At 40.0% G+C, this 19,340-nt stretch overlaps 1 pseudogene; it reads left to right on the forward strand.

The window, feature by feature from the left end:
* The first annotated feature begins 14,142 nt into the window (after positions 1 to 14,142).
* On the forward strand, positions 14,143 to 14,880 carry LOC140908837 (L-lactate dehydrogenase A chain-like; annotated as a pseudogene).
* The last annotated feature ends 4,460 nt before the right edge of the window (positions 14,881 to 19,340 follow it).

Raw genomic sequence — 19,340 nt, forward strand, 5'->3', positions numbered from 1 at the left:
AGGATTGCTAGGGTTTGTTGGTATATTCTGCTGAGCCTTTACCTTCTCCATCTCCAGTGGATGCTTCCTCTCTTTTTCCTTCTCCTCCTCCACATGCTTCCTCTCTTTTTCCTTCTCCTCCTTCTCTAGCCACATGAGTTCTATCTTTCTTTCATGTTCCTTTTGTTTTTCCTCAGCCTGAAATCTGGCTAATTCCAGCTTTTGCTGAGCTGTGGATTTTATCATCCTAACCTCTCTGTTTTTTAACTAACTTTACACCCGAGGTTTAGAAATAAACAAACAAACTTGGCTGTAAAATTTTGCTGTGCTGGAATAGGATACCTATTCTCTGATAGTGATTGTCAATCTACAGAAAAAGACAATTCCCTTTGTCTCTGCTCTGGTCCCAAATCAAAGCAAAAAACCTCCAACTATTTGGAAACCTGCTTACCAGCAGCCTAAAGGAAAGAAAATTCCTTTTCAAACCGGTGCTCCTTGTAAAAAAATCAAAATCCTAAAAAAAAAGCCCCCGCCACTTTTGTCTCCAGGCAAATGGGTAGAACACCTCCCTCCCTATTTACTTTTAGGGGAAAAAAAAAAAAAACCTCTGGGTTGGAAGACTGTGAATTTCCCTGCAGGAGGTTAAGTACCCTGCCTCCAGGCAAAGAAAACCTGCAATTCACAAAGATAATCCCCTTTTGTCTCTCCTCTGGCCTGAAAGCAGAGAAAAAACAAGCTGCTTTCCAGCAGCTCCAAAGGAAAAAAAATTCCTTTTTAAAATCTGTATTTCTAGTTCAAAAAATCTCAAATTGATCTAAAAATGATTTCAGATTAATCCCACCACTCTGCCACCATGTCAAGGTTCCTCCCCCACTCTGAACTCCAGGGTACAGATGTGGGGACCTGCATGAAAACCTCCTAAGCTTACTTTTACTAGCTTAGGTTAAAACTTCCCCAAGGTACAAATTAATTTTATCCTTTGTCCTTGGAATATCCACTGCCAGCACCAAACTCTAACTGGGTTTACTAGGAAACGTAGTTTGGACACATCTTTCCCCCCAAAATCCTCCCAACTCTTGCACCCCACTTCCTGGGAAAGGTTTGGTAAAAATCCTCACCAATTTGCATAGGTTACCACAGACCCAAACCCTTGGATCTGAGAACAATGAAAAAGCATTCAGTTTTCTTACAAGAAGACTTTTAATAGAAAAAGAAGTAAATAGAAGTAAAGGAATCACCTCTGTAAAATCAGGATGGTAGATACCTTACAGGGTAATTAGATTCAAAACATAGAGAATCCCTCTAGGCAAAACCTTAAGTTACAAAAAAGACACACAGACAGAAATAATCATTCTATTCAGCACAGCTATTTTCTCAGCCATTTAAAAAAAAATCATAATCTAACACATACCTAGCTAGATTACTTACTAAAAGTTCTAAGACTCCATTCCTGTTCTATCCACGGCAAAAGCAGCATATAGACAGACAGAGACCCTTTGTTTCTCTCCCTCCACCCAGCTTTTGAAAATATCTTGTCTCCTCATTGGTCACTTTGGTCAGGTGCTAGCGAGGTTACCTTTAGCTTCTTAACCCTTTACAGGTGAAAGGATTTTTCCTCTGGCCAGGAGGGTTTTTAAAGGGGTTTATCCTTCCCTTTATATTTATGACAAGAACAAAACCCATCTTTTTCAAAATTCTCTGCGAAAGGGAAAGTGCTGGCACAGGAGCAGTCCATTTGGCTAGCTACCCTGGAGCCACAGACCCAGGAAGCCCTGTCTGCCAAACAGCTGGTCAGGTGAGCTGTCAGAAAAGCTGGCAGGTTTCCAGTGGAACCCTGACTCGGTTCTTTTGGAAATTTAACAAAATTTGTCCATCTCTGCCCAACATTTCAATGTCTCCGAATCAGCAAATTCTGATGAAACCATGTTTCATTGGAATTTTTCTAACCAGCTCGAATTTTAAGATCCTTTTCTCCTGTTTGTTCACTGTACCTCTCCTCATGACAATCAATGCATTTTGTTGCATTTGATTAAAAATCAATTCAAAATGCTGATTTTGAATAATATCCCCTCCATTTGGGCAGAATGGAGGAAAATTTTTTGCCAATTTCACTTCACTTGATAAATTTTTCAGTGAGCACTAGTGAAGTGAGAAATGCTTAACTAATCAAGCAGACTATTTTTAATGCCCATTCTACAACAAATATCAACAGGCCAATCCAGTCTTTAAAATTATCTCCTGGTAATTAATAGTAAAACTAACAGCTACACAATCCATATAGTTATCATTGTCTCTGGAAACAAAATGAATGGACAAAGCAGCAGACTCTTAATTGTATTAACTAATCAGTATTTATTATATTTGTTTCTCCTGATTTGTTTCACTACATCTTATATTTTCTGGATAAATTAGCTGTTCAACTTTCAAAATGTCACTACAGTTTGAGCCTTGTCCCAAATGAACAACTGTCCAGTCACCACTCAGTTCAGCACAATTCAGAACAACTGACAAATCCTTTTCAAAAGAGACTACGTAGCGGGATAACGTAGGTATTGCAGGTCACAACTGAGTATTACAGGCAAAGCTAGTTTGGAAGTTTATGCAGTATCTGGCGATTGGATGATTTCCAGCTAGGGATTTTAATGAGCACTATTACCCAAATGTTTACCCAAAACATTTTTTATTGTTAAAATAAAACAATCTTTACATTGTTAAGTAAAGATTAGGGCTATCAAGCGATTAAAAAAATAATCACGATTAATTGCGTGATTAAAAAATTATTGTGATTAATCACACTGTTAAACAATAATAGAATACCATTTATTTAAGTATTTTTGGATGTTTTCTACATTTTCAAATATATTGATTTCAGTTACAGCTCAGAATACAAAGGGTACACTGCTCACTTTATATTTATTTTTATTACAAATATTTGCACTGTAAAAAACCAAAAGAAATAGTATGGAAGCATGTCCTCTGGAATGGTGGCCGTAGCATGAAGGGTCATATGATTGTTTAGCATATCTGGCACATAAATACCTTGCAATGCCAGCTACAAAAGTGCCGTATAAATGCCTGTTCTCACTTTCAGGTGACATTGTAAATAAGAAGAGGGCAGCATTATCTCCTGTAAATGTAAACAGACTTGTTTGTTTTGGCAATTGGCTGAACAAGAAGTAGGACTGAGTGGACTTGTAGGCTCTGAAGTTTTACATTGTTTTGGTTTTGAGTGCAGTCATGTAACAAAATAAAATCTACATTTGTAAATTGCACTTTCACGGCAAAGAGATTGCACTAGAGTACTTGTATGAGGTGAATTGAAAAATACTATTTCTTTTGTTAATCATTTTTACAGTGCAAATATTTGTAATAAAATAATATACACTTTGATTTCAATTACAACACAGAATATAATGTATATGAAAATGTAGAAAAACATTCAAAATATTTAATAAATTTCAATTGGTATTCTATTGTTTAACAGTGCAATTAAAATGCGATTAATCCTGATTAATTTTATTAATCATGATTAATTTTTTGAGTTAATCACATGAGTTAACTGTGAATAATCGACAGCTCTTGTAAAGATCCTTTTACTAGAGCTTGGTGAACCTTTACCAATCTTCACACCCAATTTTTAGCTTGTCTAGGCTAGAATAAAAAGTGTATTTTCAAAATGTGTTAATTAAAACACTTTAAATTTCATGTTGTATACAAAACACACTGGTGTACATATGTTAGCTGGCTGAGATGAACCCTTATGAGAAACCTAGGTTTCACCTTGACTCCGCGTTACACTTGAGAACAGTTTAAGAGCCACCTCTAAGATTTTAGGATGAATTCTTTCCCAACTTTGGGTTTTAATACAATATGAGAGGTGTGCTCTCCCAGTCTCCACCCACAACCTAAACTTGGCCCACTCATGACAATATACAATTTATTGTGCAGACCTTCATATTATGATTGTCCCTCTTCTTTCTTGCATGCTTTGATCAACAATGAAACAGTTGACTCTAGAGCCTACTGATGAATCTACAGCTGCTAACATGTTAAAAATAAACAGCTGCAGTCACAAGAATTTGACATCTTTGAAGCATTCATTGTTTGTTCAGTAACGCAGGACATTTTCCTAACAGCAAAGAAATAGAAATTGGGGGAATGTATCCCTAAAGGCACTCTTGCATCAATTTTCTAACATGAGTATCTAAGTCTTTCAATTCATGACCATTCCTGGAGATAAGAAGATAACTCTGTGAACCATGGCCCTCCCGCTAGCATTTTTCTGTGAATTTTGTATCTACATAGCTTTGCAAGACTGTAAGGTGATATAGCAGCACAGCTAACACCCCATGGAGATGGAGACACATGGGAACTGTTCACACTTTTCTCACAACCACTGTTTCAGGCTGTTTGCAGGGTCAGGCAGACATCACTACATAAGTTTAGTCTCAGTTCACATTTTGAAGCATTACTTCTAAATCAAAAGGGGTAGAAGTTTTTAACACACTGAAAGTTTTGGCTCTGGAGCACATGGTGGCAGGCACGAGGGAAAAATGTTGGCTTGCTGAATAGTCCATTCCAAGTTTTAGGAAAGCACCACCATTCAGGAAAGCACTTAAATATACACTTGGCTTGTAGTCAGTGGGACTTAGATAAGTGTTTTCTTGAATTAAGGTGGACTTAAGCACTTGCTAAAGTGTTTTCATGGAGGCAGTGCATACATCTGACCTGAGAATAATATTTCAGCTATATCAGTTTGGGACAGATCCTAAGGGCTACCTTAGATACTATGGAGAGAAAGAGTCAGAGACAGAGAGGGATGCTGACCCCAGTGGGAGTTATAGTACAGACAATCTTTCAGGATATGACCTCTTTCAAGGGTCTTTCCATCTTAAAACCTAAAAGGGACGTTTAAAGGGCTAAAAACATTTCCTCACCTGTGTTACTAATAGCACATAGATAATTAAAAAGAAAGACATTTTTAAAAATCCAATTTTATTCATACTGTTTATGTTCTTTGCCACTTCACTCTGCTGACTTGGGGCCTGATTTGGCAACCCATACTCAGCAGAGCAGTATCTTACTCCACGAGTTGTCCCACTGATTCCCCTACACATAATAGTGGGAGTGCTTCTGCCATAAGTGACCACTTAGCATGATTCACAGAGGCAGAATCAGGTCCACTGAAAATGAAACTATGGTACTCTGTTTCATCCTGAGTCTCAAGCCCTAGCACAATGTTGTTGTATTTGGATCTCCAACACTGCCAGGAATTGCTAATACTAAAAGTAAGCTGCATTCAAAAAAGTCTAAGAAAAATCCTGCATTTGTTCATATTAGGATTCTGAAACAACTTTTCACAAGGGGCTACATTAAATATTAATATTTAAAAGAAAAGCAAGAGTTAAGACTAAAACAGCAAACTGAGAATTATTTATGATCCTTTTTCCTTGTCCCTCTAAAAATAAACAAAAACCTACCATGTAAATATCAATGGTGCTTCATATTCTCCTGGAAAATAAAACACATGCAGTTTACTACTGTCTAGGTTGTTGAATGTGAGGTCCTAATGGCTTTCTAGTCTTTGTCAGAAAAATCACACATTTCTGGAGTTGACAAAGTAGAACTAGGGTCCTGGCCCAGAGTGTTAAATAGCCCTCTGTCCTCCACAAACACTATCCTTGGAGACACTGACAAGGAGAAATAAAAGTTGAGAGCTGACATTAAGCCACCACTACCCAATTCCCAATCTAACCCACACCACAACTCTGTATCTCATTGATTGATTGTGAAAGCTGGAAAAAAAATTGCATTGGAAGTCTCAGATTGAGAGAGGTGAGGTGAAAAATGAAAAAAAAAGGAAATCCTATAGGGAAACACACATACAGCAGATGTCATTCTTTCTGTCCTAGGGCCAGATCATCAGCTGGTGTGAATCAGCATAACCCTACTGACTTCAGTGCACCTAAGCCGATTTATGTGAGCTGCTGATATATTCCTTAGAAGAGAGAAATTAGAGGAACAGGATTTGGGAGCATACAAACCAGTCTGAGGTCAAATATGCGGGCCCCTTACTGAATGAGGAAGGCAACCTAGTGACAGAGGATGTGGAAAAAGCTAATGTACTCAATGCTTTTTTTGCCTCTGTTTTCACTAACAAGGTCAGCTCCCAGACTGCTGCGCTGGGCATCACAAAATGGGGAAGAGATGGCCAGCCCTCTGTGGAGATAGAGGTGGTTAGGGACTATTTAGAAAAGCTGGACGTGCACAAGTCCATGGGGCCGGACGAGTTGCATCCGAGAGTGCTGAAGGAATTGGCGGCTGTGATTGCAGAGCCATTGGCCATTATCTTTGAAAACTCGTGGCGAACCGGGGAAGTCCCGGATGACTGGAAAAAGGCTAATGTAGTGCCAATCTTTAAAAAAGGGAAGAAGGAGGATCCTGGGAACTACAGGCCAGTCAGCCTCACCTCAGTCCCCGGAAAAATCATGGAGTAGGTCCTCAAAGAATCAATCCTGAAGCACTTGCATGAGAGGAAAGTGATCAGGAACAGCCAGCATGGATTCACCAAGGGAAGGTCATGCCTGACTAATCTAATCGCCTTTTATGATGAGATTACTGGTTCTGTGGATGAAGGGAAAGCAGTGGATGTATTGTTTCTTGACTTTAGCAAAGCTTTTGACACGGTCTCCCACAGTATTCTTGTCAGCAAGTTAAGGAAGTATGGGCTGGATGAATGCACTATAAGGTGGGTAGAAAGCTGGCTAGATTGTCGGGCTCAACAGGTAGTGATCAATGGCTCCATGTCTAGTTGGCAGCCGGTGTCAAGTGGAGTGCCCCAAGGGTCGGTCCTGGGGCCGGTTTTGTTCCATATCTTCATAAATGATCTGGAGGATGGTGTGGATTGCACTCTCAGCAAATTTGCGGATGATACTAAACTGGGAGGAGTGGTAGATACGCTGGAGGGGAGGGATAGGATACAGAAGGACCTAGACAAATTGGAGGATTGGGCCAAAAGAAATCTGATGAGGTTCAACAAGGATAAGTGCAGGGTCCTGCACTTAGGATGGAAGAATCCAATGCACCGCTACAGACTAGGGACTGAATGGCTAGGCAGCAGTTCTGCAGAAAAGGACCTAGGGTTGACAGTGGACAAGAAGCTGGATATGAGTCAACAGTTTGCCCTTGTTGCCAAGAAGGCCAATGGCATTTTGGGATGTATAAGTAGGGGCATAGCGAGCAGATCGAGGGACGTGATCGTTCCCCTCTATTCGACATTGGTGAGGCCTCATCTGGAGTACTGTGTCCAGTTTGGGGCCCCACACTACTAGAAGGATGTGGAAAAATTGGAGAGAGTCCAGCGAAGGGCAACAAAAATGATTAGGGGTCTAGAACACATGACTTATGAGGAGAGGCTGAGGGAGCTGGGATTGTTTAGCCTGCAGAAGAGAAGAATGAGGGGGGATTTGATAGCTGCTTTCAACTACCTGAAAGGGGGTTCCAAAGAGGATGGCTCTAGACTGTTCTCAATAGTAGGAGATGACAGAACGAGGAGTAATGGTCTCAAGTTGCAGTGGGGGAGGTTTAGATTGGATATTAGGAAAAACTTTTTCACTAAGAGGGTGGTGAAACACTGGAATGCGTTACCTAGGGAGGTGGTAGAATCTCCTTCCTTAGAGGTTTTTAAGGTCAGGCTTGACAAAGCCCTGGCTGGGATGATTTAACAGGGAATTGGTCCTGCTTCAAGCAGGGGGTTGGACTAGATGACCTTCTGGGGTCCCTTCCAACCCTGATATTCTATGATTCTATGATTCTATGCCAAAATCTCATTGAAGGTCTCCAGTTTTGATTACATTGTTTAAAAATCCTATTAGGATAAGCTTTAATTAAAACAGAAGTACATTTTCTCATTGTTTTCAGGCTGTGAAGTTGTGGCTAAGGGTAGTTCACTAAATTTGCTGGAATACAGAACTAGAGGTGGATGTGAATCGAAAACCTGATCTGAACAACCTCAGACTTTGGAGATGTTCAGAAACAGAACTGACTCCAAACTTTGTGGCTAAAACAGATCTCCACACAAAACATGAATTAGTTAAGCCCCATGGCAGCAGAAATAAATGAGTATGACATGCACATTTTAATAATGGGTCAACTGAAGCACAGAGAGGTTAAAGACAGTATTTTCAAGTGTGAGTGCCTAAAGTTAGACATCTAAATTCCTGATCCTAAATAGCCTGATTTTCAGTTTCTGAGCACTTGGACTCTGAGACAGGGCAGAGAGGCTCCACATTAGCAGAGAAGCAGTTAAGGAGAGTCTTTGGGCCCAGCCAGCTCCACCTTGCTAGACATGCAGCCAATGAAAGCAGGGAGGGGAGGAATTAAAGGAAAGAGTCTGGCTCAGTTAAAGCTGACTGACCAGGAACAGTATGTAGCTCTGGATCTCTGCTTGAAGGGACCTTCACTTCAGAGCACAAAGAAATGGACCTACGAGCCAGAGCAGGCACTGGGGAGAAAGTTAGAACCCAAAGAGGAGCATCACCCAACTCAGAAGCTGTTTGGGAACCATGTCTGAAGGAAAGGGCAGGAACGCCCCCCTAGAAGACTGGGGGAAGGCTCAGTACTGAGTTGAGTTTGCTTTTGGTTGTAGAACATTTTGGAGCTGAGCCCCTCAACCCAGCCCAGAAGGGGATAAGGCCAAAAGAAGAATTAGTTTGTGGGCTGGAGCCCGCCTCAGTGGACTGGAAACAGAGACTTCTCCCCCTGGGGGAGACCTGTGGGGTGGCCAGAAGATCTACAAGGAGATGCTGCTCCAGCCATGCCACTACAAACTCCCATTGCAGTCAATGGAGTTGCAGGTGCTTTAGGCCCAGGTGCTTTTGGCCACGTTGGAAGTTAGGCATCTAAATACCTCTGAGGGTCTAGCCCGTAGCGCCTTTACAAATCAGTTGCCTATATATAGATATATGCCTAAATTTGCCTGAGCCCAAAGTCACAAACTGGGCTCAGTTCTCCACCCTTTTGTGTGCTATTAAGCATGTTCAAAAAGTGTGAAACATGAATGTTCTCCCAAATGTGAGGAACTAAGCTGAAATCTCTTGTATGTGCATGCTTTGAAGTTAGATCCTTAGGGCGCACCTCAGATACCCTGCTCAAATCTCTGGAAAGAAGTGGGAATTTATGTAAATTACATAATTTATATAAATTTGTGTAAATAATACATAGTGCACGGAACTTATATAGTGCTCTTCATCAATAGATGAGGAAGTATTTTACAAAGGTCAGTATCATTATCCTCATTTTACAGATGGGGAAACGGAGGCAGAAAGCAGTGAAGTGACTTTTCCAAGGTCATCCATAAGACCAGTGGCTGAGCCAGAAATCGAACTTGATCTCCAGAGTCCCAGTCCAGTGCTTTACCAACTAGGCCCCAGAAAAGTATCTGGTCACAAACTCTTATGTAGTTTTGTGGTGCACACACCACTAGATAAGCAAACATGGGGCTATTTTAAATTAATCTGCTGTAGATAGACTCTATCATAATGTCGACAAAATTTGTGTTCAGTGTTCACACACACATTGCGGGAAGCTTGTCATCAGCAATGGTAACTGAACTGATATCTACACAGATCATAAGTAATGTTTTGGTTTTGTCATCGAGGTTGTGGAAGTCACAGAATCCATGACTTCCAAAAATCTCCGTTACATCAGCCCTGGCGGCTGGTAGCTGCAGGGTCCCACTGCCTCCATAGCGGCAGGGAGCTGTAAGGTCCCCCCACTGCCTGAGGCAGGCCCCAAAGCTCTCAGCCACCATGGACAGAGGAGGTACCCCGCAGCTCCTAGCTACTGCTGGCAAGGTGGTACCCTGCAGCCCCCCAGCTGCAGCCCTGGGACAGGGGGACCCTGCTGCTCCCCATCACCACTGGTGGCAAGGGGACCCTGGAGCTCTGAGCCCCCATGAGCAGTGGGGGTCCAAGAGCTCCCAGCCACCCTACAGCTGCCTATTCCCTTCTCATTTTATCATCGATATTTTTAGTAAAAGTCAGGACCAGGTCACGGGCTTCTGTGAATTTTTCTTTATTGCCCATGACCTGTCCATGACTTTTACTAAAATATTCATGACAAAATCTTAACCTTAATCATAAGTACTTTGGAGGAGGTACTGTCTTTTTGTTCTGTTTGTATGGCATCTAACACAATGGGGTCCTGGTTCATGACTGGGGCTCCTAGATGCTATCATAAAACATATAAATAATAACAACAACATGAGCTAAGACGGAGACATGGAGATGAGTGAAGGGATGGCAGTAGCAATAACTAACAGGAAAATCTGACAGAAGCAGAAACTGAGGGAGTCAAAAAACGATGAGTAGAAATGTGTGAATAATTGACTTTCAGTTCGCTGGCTGTACTGAACATTTTTTTTAAAAAAACAATTTGAAATGAGAATTTTTCAGGGAATAAAAATTTTAAAAAATGCTTCAGGCTTAACGAAACATTTTGTTCAAAATGAGATAAAATATTTTGTTTCAATTTGGAGTTTTATTTTTTTTAAATTAAATTGAATGAAATTGTGAATAAAAAAATCAAAATATTTAGTTTCAAAAAAAAGTTTAGAACTTTTTTGCAATTTTTGTGGGGTTTTTTTTCAGCTGAAACAATTTGGTGAATTCAACACAAATTCACAAAATGTTTTGGTTGACCTGAGCCTGCATTTTTCAGTGGGAAAAAGCTTTGGCTGCAAATTTTTGCCCAGCTCTACTGTTGATGTAGCCACTTCCAAATGCTGCTTCAGACATTGCAAAGTCAGAGTCCAGTCGGACACGCACTAGCACCATTCACGCTCTGTAACGCCTACGCCTCTTGCTCTAGGCCATTGCTTTCCAACATGGGGTAGTCCAGCCACACTCAGACATTGCTATGTGCAGTGGAGTAAGATGGTCAGTTTTCAGCAGCAGAAAATCCATCTGTTCCCCTTACGTGGCTCATGAATAAAAACTATTGCTACACCTACTCAGCTCTGCTTTCGGTACTGCATGGAAAGAAAATCTGATGCAACCAATGCACTTCGTTCAGAGTGCTTTTTCTTGCACACTGAGCATCCTAGTGCACTTTCAGACAACAGAGTTAAATTCTTTCCTGGATTTAAGCAGGGCTTAAATGGTGCATAGTCTTGTGCACAGTGCTGAATTTCACTTGAAGAGATCAATAATTGCAGGGAAGAACCAGAAATGGAGTCTGGCACAAGTGAGGTTCAACATATTTTAAAAAAACAAAACAATACCTCAAAACTACTTAGAATTCAAGGTTTGTTTCCATAATTTCCAACGTGAAAGCAGATCTGTGTGTGCAGATAAATTTTGCTTAGGTGTGTGCATCTGAAAAGAGATTCATTTATGAATGAAAGAGGTTTTGAATGAAGATGACTTTGCAGCATAAACAACTAATATTGGAACTTTTGCATGTTTTGAAGTGAAATCAACTATTTTGCTGAAAAAATCAATTATAGAGGAATGTTGGGAATGCAAAATCTCATAAAATGAAGGAGGAAAAATGTTCCAGTTAAACAAGAATAATGAATTAAAGGCAACTCTAGACAGAGGCCCTGATGCCCAGTCCTGGGCTCTAACCACCACACAGTGCATGTTAAAATCTTAATAAAATATCTGATGGAACAAAATTCAAGTTATGGTGTAAATATTCAAACCATGCAACAATAAAGGTCACATCATTTATTGGCAAATATATGGTGTATATTGAAAAAAACAATTTTTTTTCCTTAACTAGAATGATCTCTCAACAGAAAATTTCTGAAGTGCAGAGTACACCATGTAAATTGCATGTCTTTCTTATGAATAAACACTTCTCTATGTTATTAGTGCACAAAACAATAACAGGTGACATATACTAACAGTACACTACAAACAAGTAGAATAGCACAATTTCAACAATACCCCTCCTGAACAAAAAACATTTATTTCAAAGAGGGAAATGCATGTACAGTACCGCAAGAATATTATATCCTTCAGTAATATGGATATCACTTTCTTTTATGGAAAACACTAACTAATACTTAAATTAATTGTCTAATAATTATAACTGGATGTTTATTATATGGTGTCACGAAAAGGAAAAGTTATGGTTGTTTAAGTACCTTAACTGTGCATTTCCACACCTTAGCGTGCTTGGCTGTCTTTTAAGTATAACCTTAACATTGAATTTCCTGGGTTTCCAATGCTTTAACTGGGAACAGTTATAATAGCACTGTAATGTTTTTAACCGTAACCCACTGATACATACTCTCAACCTTATCTGTAATGTAATTGTTATCTGTATTAAAACACAGTCAAACCCGAAATCACCTGGATTTACCTGAGCACCTCATCTATGTAAAATAATATCACATCTCACAACATACAATTCCCTCCAGTATCTGAGCCCTAATTTGTCTGAAATAATATTATTTATTGAGCACTAACAATGTGTTCAGCACTCAACATACATACAGGACTACATTGTTCCAATACAAAGTCATAAACAAGGACTGCTCTTTCTAAGCAAACTTGCAGGCACAGACCACCCAAAACCAGTCTAAGAGGAGGCAGAACCATGTTCGCACCCCATCCTTTGCACTGAAAGGATGTATGTTGCATCATTCGAAGACTGCTGCATCATAAGGGATAGTAATGCAAGTGCATGGCCTCTAACACAAAGCTGTGTTTAATTTACATCATCTGACTGCTAAGGAGACAAGTCCCTGCTTCAAGTTGCTAGCACGCTGGTACAGACCCAGACAAAACCAGGGCAGACATGATTAATTCAGCGTCTCCGAGACTATTTGAATAACGAAGATCTGATTGTATCTTAAACCATGAAATGCTATGGATTGCATTTATGGCTTTGGTATGCACTTACCAATAAGAGAAAGAGAATATGTCTTGGGTGCAGGGAGAGGTTGGATGAAAGTTAATATACTGAACCTAATTTTGAAAAGTTATACATTAAAACATGCTTTTATTGTGTCATCCTAGAACAGCCTCTTTGATGTAACAAGATTAAACTGAGAAGTAAATAACAGGACACATTTGGATTTAACTGTGACTATTATACAGACATTTGATCATAGCTAATATAGGCAATTTACTATTTTTGCTTCAAAGGCAGGATAAGCTACATTGAATTGCTTATGCATAAAACTATATCCCTGATAGACAATGTGTAAAACTATATAACTACAATTACAGTGTATTTGCCAGTAAAAGTACACTTGCTCCACTTTATCCAGTGTTTAGTTTATAAAAGCGCTGTTTCAGTGGCAGAGAATCTGAGCTAATGTGTTTGGTGATGTTCCTTTAAAAGGTCCCTTTTAAGCAACTTTAGAGAAACAGAGCTCTTGTCAGTGCTATCATGTGGAAATACACTCTGAACTGTGCAATTTATGAAGTCTAAATATAAATAAACAGGATTTTTCAAGTCTATTTAGCAGTTAGCTGTTGTAAGATGTCTGCCTCAAGCTGCCTGTCCCCTTTTCTGTCTGTTTTTTGTTTAAAATCATATTACACCATCTAGAAATCTAGAATGCTCCATTCAGTTCTGTTACCAACTGTGTAGTATGAAGGGGGTGTGTGTGTGTGAGGGGGACTTTTAAAAATGTGGCGATTTTCTTTCTTTTTATAAACTCTCCTTATAGAAAGCTGACGGCTGTTATATAACCTCATGAAAGTCAGTTGTTGCCTTTTAAATTACACTCAAGTCTCAACAAGATGCACTGGACCAAATCAACATAGCTCCACTAACTTCAGCTTTTCTTTTGATTATTAAAGATGTGTGAAACGGTTCCATGGATGTTGCCTTCTACAGTTCACACTTTTGGTTACAGCCCGTTCCCATAACTGAATGAAAGCCAATCCTTTTGCAACAATCTGGATCGTTCTATTAAGGCCATGTAGTTTGTAGCATTCTAGTGTGCAGATCCTCAACTGCTACAGATATATGCCTCATCTTGGGCTAAAGGGTGAAGATGACCGATGGAAGTCAGGAGCTATCAGTGCCGGCCCACCACTAGCTTCTTAATCACTTAGGATGGCAGTACTGTCACAGAGGTGGAGGTACTGTCTTCAGAATTTGCACTAGAAGAGGCTTTGCTAGATCTACCAGCTCTGCAAGATGTCTTTCAAGGAGCACTTGATTCAAAATATTCACAAAAAGGAGCATGGTCACGCCCACAAGAAGATTACTGTGGTTGGGATTGTTACAGTGAGCATAGTGTGTGCAATTAGTATCCTGAAAAAAGATTTGGCTGATGATGCTTTTGTTGATATCTTGGAGGACAAGTTGAAAGTAGAGATACTGGATCTCCAGAAAGGCAGTCTCTTTTTTAGAATATCAAAGACTGTCTCTGTCAAAGATGACAGTATGATGGCACACTCCAAGCTGGTTATCATTACTGCTAGTGCTTCCAGCAAGGAGGAGAGAGTCAAAGTTCTTAACTTGGTCCAGGGCAACATCTAAAAATGTATCATTGTCACATTGTTGAACTGACTGCCCAACTGCAAGCTGCTTCTTGCCTCAAATCTAGTGGATATTTTGACCTATGTAGTCTGGAAGATGAGTTGCTTTCCTAAACACCGTGTTTTTGATAGTGTTTCAATCTGGACCTCTGCACATTTCTGTTATCTCATGGGAAAAAGACTAAGCATCCGTAGTCTGGGTGCATCACAGGTGAACAGGGAGACTGTAGTGTACCTGTTTGGAACGGGAATGAATATTGCTGGTGTCTCCCTGAAGGCTCTTCACCCTGACATAGGAGCTGATATTCTCAAGCAGAACTGGAAATAAATCCATAAACAAGTAGCGGACAGTGCCTATGAGGTTATCAGAATGATGGAATATGGATCCAACTAGAACTATTACAAAGATCACTTAGGAGATAGGGGTTAGACATTTGATATTGAAAAATATTTCACAACACCTCTTTTAGAAACAATAGGCTTTGTTTGTGATTTTGAGTTTGTGCTCAAACTATACTTGGATCATTAGCCCACACTTCAGTAACAAACTCCCCCCACAGGTCACAGAGATGCCGTAGAGGCATGCCACAGCAATTACTGCAGTGACAGCATCACCCCAATCCCAACCTATACTCATGCACTATTTCCCACATTTATGTTCCTCACCTCCTGTTCCTTTTTCTGCAGGGCAGTTGCATCAGTTCCAATGGTAAAAACCATGCACCTGAGGATCTAACAGAGTTTGTCCCATAGTATTTTTTTTCCACAGTGTTACTGCATATTGTATAAGTTAAAGAGCAGCACTTGATGCATATTTATGTGACATTTTGGTATCCTCAGATCAAGATCAAGGGAAATATCATAAATAGAAGCACTCGGATCTTTGAAATTCATTGGTTTCATGGAGTGTACAGTTATAACAAGACTGTTATTACATTCTCCGTTTTGAATCATTTATGGCTCCATCAACTGAATGTTATCATATCAAATCTATTTCATTTCTCTAGATATTTCAAACAATGATCTGGATTCAATAAATGTGTTGGAAAGAAATATTTCTAAATAACATATTTTATATAAAATTATATATATTTATTGAACTATGTAATTTGGAAGGGTTTTTTTCCAACATATGCCGTGAATCCAGGTATGGTATATATATAATGTATATATATAGGTATATATAATGTATATATATAATGTAGTTACTTGAATGTCAGTAACTGGAAGAAAACATTGGTCAAACTGTCACTGGAAAATCAACTAATCTTTTTTTTTTAATATTAACAAGCTTTCTAGTACAAAGCAGCAGTCTAAAGCTCGGTGAAATCAGTGTGACTCCTTTCCCTGGCTTCAATAGGATTTGGATAGGGCCTTGTGTAACAAGAATTGGTATAATAGGCAGAGGGAAGTAAGTGGCTTTACAAATTAAACAAACCACAGAGCAAAGAAAAGGGGACATGGGTGAAATAGGAGTGGTTCCAGGGGTTCAGACTGATCACTTCTTCTAACCATTCTGCTTATTATTCTGAATACACTCACCAAACTGTTCTGCATGGTTACCAAACATAGGTTTTGAATGTATTATACAGAACAACTTAAAAAAAAAAACTTCTTCCTTTTCTATTCATGAAAAAAGTGTCACTATATTACAGCACTGCCAAAAAAAAATCAAATCTCTATTTTAGTCAATAGCAATAAAATGCAATTAGGAAAGACAGATGATAAACATGTTTCCTCATCCACACATCTAGAATATTTATTAGGGCTGTCGATTAATCGCAGTTAACTCATGTGATTAACTAAAAAAATGTAATCACGATTAAAAAATTAATCATGATTAATTGCAGTTTTAATTGCACTGTTAAATAATAGAATACCAATTGAAATTTATTAAATATTTTGGATGTTTATATATATATATATATATATATATATATTGTATTCTGTGTTATAATTAAAATCAAAGTGTATATTATTATTGCTTACTAATATTTGCTCTGTAAAAATGATAAACAAAAGAAATAGTATTTTTCAATTCACCTCATACAAGTACTGTAGTGCAATCTCTTTGCTGTGAAAGTGCAACTTACAAATGTAGATTTTGTTTTGTTACATGACCACACTCAAAAACAAAACAACGTAAAACTTCAGAGCCTACAAGTCCACAAAGTCCTACTTCTAGTTCAGCCAATCGGTAAGACAAACAAGTTTGTTTACATTTAAGGGAGATAATGCTGCCCTCTTCTTATTTACAATGTCACCAGAAAGTGAGAACAGGCATTTGCATGGAACTTTTGTAGCCATCATTGCAAAAGGTATTTACATGCCAGATATGCTAAACATTTGTATTCCCCTTCATGCTTCAGCCACCATTCTAGAGGACATGCTTCCATGCTGATCACACTCATTAAAAAAATAAGCATTAATTCAATTTCTGACTGAACTCCTTGGGGCAGAATTGTATGTCCCCTGCTCTGTTTTAACTGCATTCTGCCATATATTTCCTGTTATAGCAGTCTCTGATGATGACCCAGCACATGTTGTTCATTTTAAGAACACTATCACTGCAGATTTGACAAAACGCAAAGAAGGTACCAATGTGAGATTTCTAAAAATAGCTACAGAATTCAACCCAAGGTTTAAGAATTTGAAGTGCCTTCCAAAATCTGAGAGGGACGAGGTGTGGAGCTTGCTTTCAGAAGTTTTAAAAAAGCAACACTCTGATGCAGAAACTATAGAACCTGAACGACCAAAAAAGAAATTCAAACTTCTGCTGCTGGCATCTGACTCCGACAATGAAAATGAACTTACATCGGTCTGCACTGCTTTGGATAGTTATAAAGCAGAACCCATCATGTACTCATGTCTTCTGGAATGGTGGTTGAAGCATGAAGGGACAAGTGAATCTTTAGTGCATCTGGCACGTAAATATCTTGTGACGTCGGCTACAACGTTGGCATGAGAGTGCCTGTTCTCATTTCAGGTGACATTGTAAACAAGAAGCAGGCAGCATCATTGCCTGCAAATGTAAACAAACTTGTCTGTCTGTGCGATTGGTTGAATAAGAAGTAGGACTGAATGGACTTGCAGGCTCTAAAATTTTACATAGTTTTATTTTTGAATGCAGTTTTTTTTGTACATAAATCTCTATTTCTAAGTTCAACTTTTATGATAAAGAGATTGCATTACAGTACTTGTATTAGGTGCATTGAAAAATACTATTTCTTTTGTGTTTTTTTTTACAGTGCAAATACTTGTAATCAAAAATAAATATAAAGTGAGCACTGTACACTTTGTATTCTGTGTTGTAATTGAAATCAATATATTTGAAAATGTAGAAAACATCCAAAAATAATTAAATAAATGCTATTCTATTATTAACAGTGCAATTATTCACAGTTACTTTTTTAATTGCTTGACAGCCCTAGTATTTATTAATCATTAATGTCTATTTAATGCTTTCTTCAGCACCAATATGCTTAGTTCTATACACTACACAAAAATACAGCTAGTTACTGCCCCAAAGAGTATTTGTAAAAGACACACAGGGTGAACTGGAAAAGACACAGAAGACAGGGTGAACTGCAAAATACAGAAGATTTGTTTGTATTAGGTTTGATGCAAACCCCATGGAAGTCAACAAAAAGCCACCCATTAACATCAGTGGATTTTGGATCCAGCTGTTTATTTTAATAATTAATATGGCCCTGATCCACAAGGGGACTTAGGCGTTACATTGCTCAGTGTCACATCACTAACTTTTGGTGCCTAGCCATCCAGTGGAATCCACAAATCCTGAGGTAGACACATAGGCCCCTTTACAATGAATGTAGAGAGATAGGTGCATGAGAAAGGGATCTACAAAAGCCAGCATGCTAGGTGGGGAATCATTTAAGACAGCCAATGGCAGATGCTGATGAAAGAGATGTGTCCTAAGCCCCGATTCTCTCACAGAATTAGGCACCTATCTCTGCTTGGGATCCATAGCTGGGGACCCTTCTCCTAATGCAGGGGTAGGCAAACATTTTGGCCTGAGGGCCACATCAGGGTTCTGAACTGTATAGAGGGCCGGGTAGGGAAGGCTGTGCCTCCCCAAACAGACTGGCCCCAACCCCCTATCCTCCTCCTCCCACTTACCACCCCCTGACTACCCCCCCTCAGAACTCCTGACCCATCCAACCACCTCTTCCCCTTGTCCCTGGACCGCTCCCTCTTGGGACCCCCACCCCTAACCGCCCCCCTGGGGCCCTACCCCCTATCCACCCCCCCTCCACCCCGCTCCCTGTCCCCTGACTGCCCCGACGCCTATCCACACCCCCGCCCTGTGACAGGCCCCCTAGGACTCCCATGCCTATCCAACTGCTCCCTGTCCCCCAGGACCCTCTGCCCCTTTCCAATCCCCCCACTCCCCGCCCCCTTACCATGCCACTCAGAGCACCAGGACTGGCAGCGGTGCTGTCTGGCTGGAGCTAGCCCCACGGATGTGCTGCCCGGCAGGAACTCCCAGCCCTGCCACCCAGAGCGCTGGCAGCACAGCGAGCTGAGGCTGCAGGGGAAGGGGGACAGCAGGTGAGGGGCCGCAAGCCAGCCTCCCCAGCCGGGAGCTCAAGGTTTGCTCACCTCTGTCCTAGTGTCATATGGTTTAGGCACCTGCCTAACTCCAAGCAAAGTGGGTGGGGAGAAGGAATGAGGAGCATCAGGAGAGCTCCCTTATAACCTTTGGTCCAGTGGTTAGGGAATTCAGCTGTAATGTGGGACACCCTGGTTCAATTTTCCCTACTGCCTGATGAAAAGAATGGATTTAAGTAGGGGTCTCCCACCTCTCAAGTGAGTGCCCTAACTACTGAACTA

This window comes from Lepidochelys kempii, chromosome 3, assembly GCF_965140265.1.
Source record: "Lepidochelys kempii isolate rLepKem1 chromosome 3, rLepKem1.hap2, whole genome shotgun sequence".
NCBI classification, from domain to species: Eukaryota; Metazoa; Chordata; order Testudines; family Cheloniidae; genus Lepidochelys; species Lepidochelys kempii.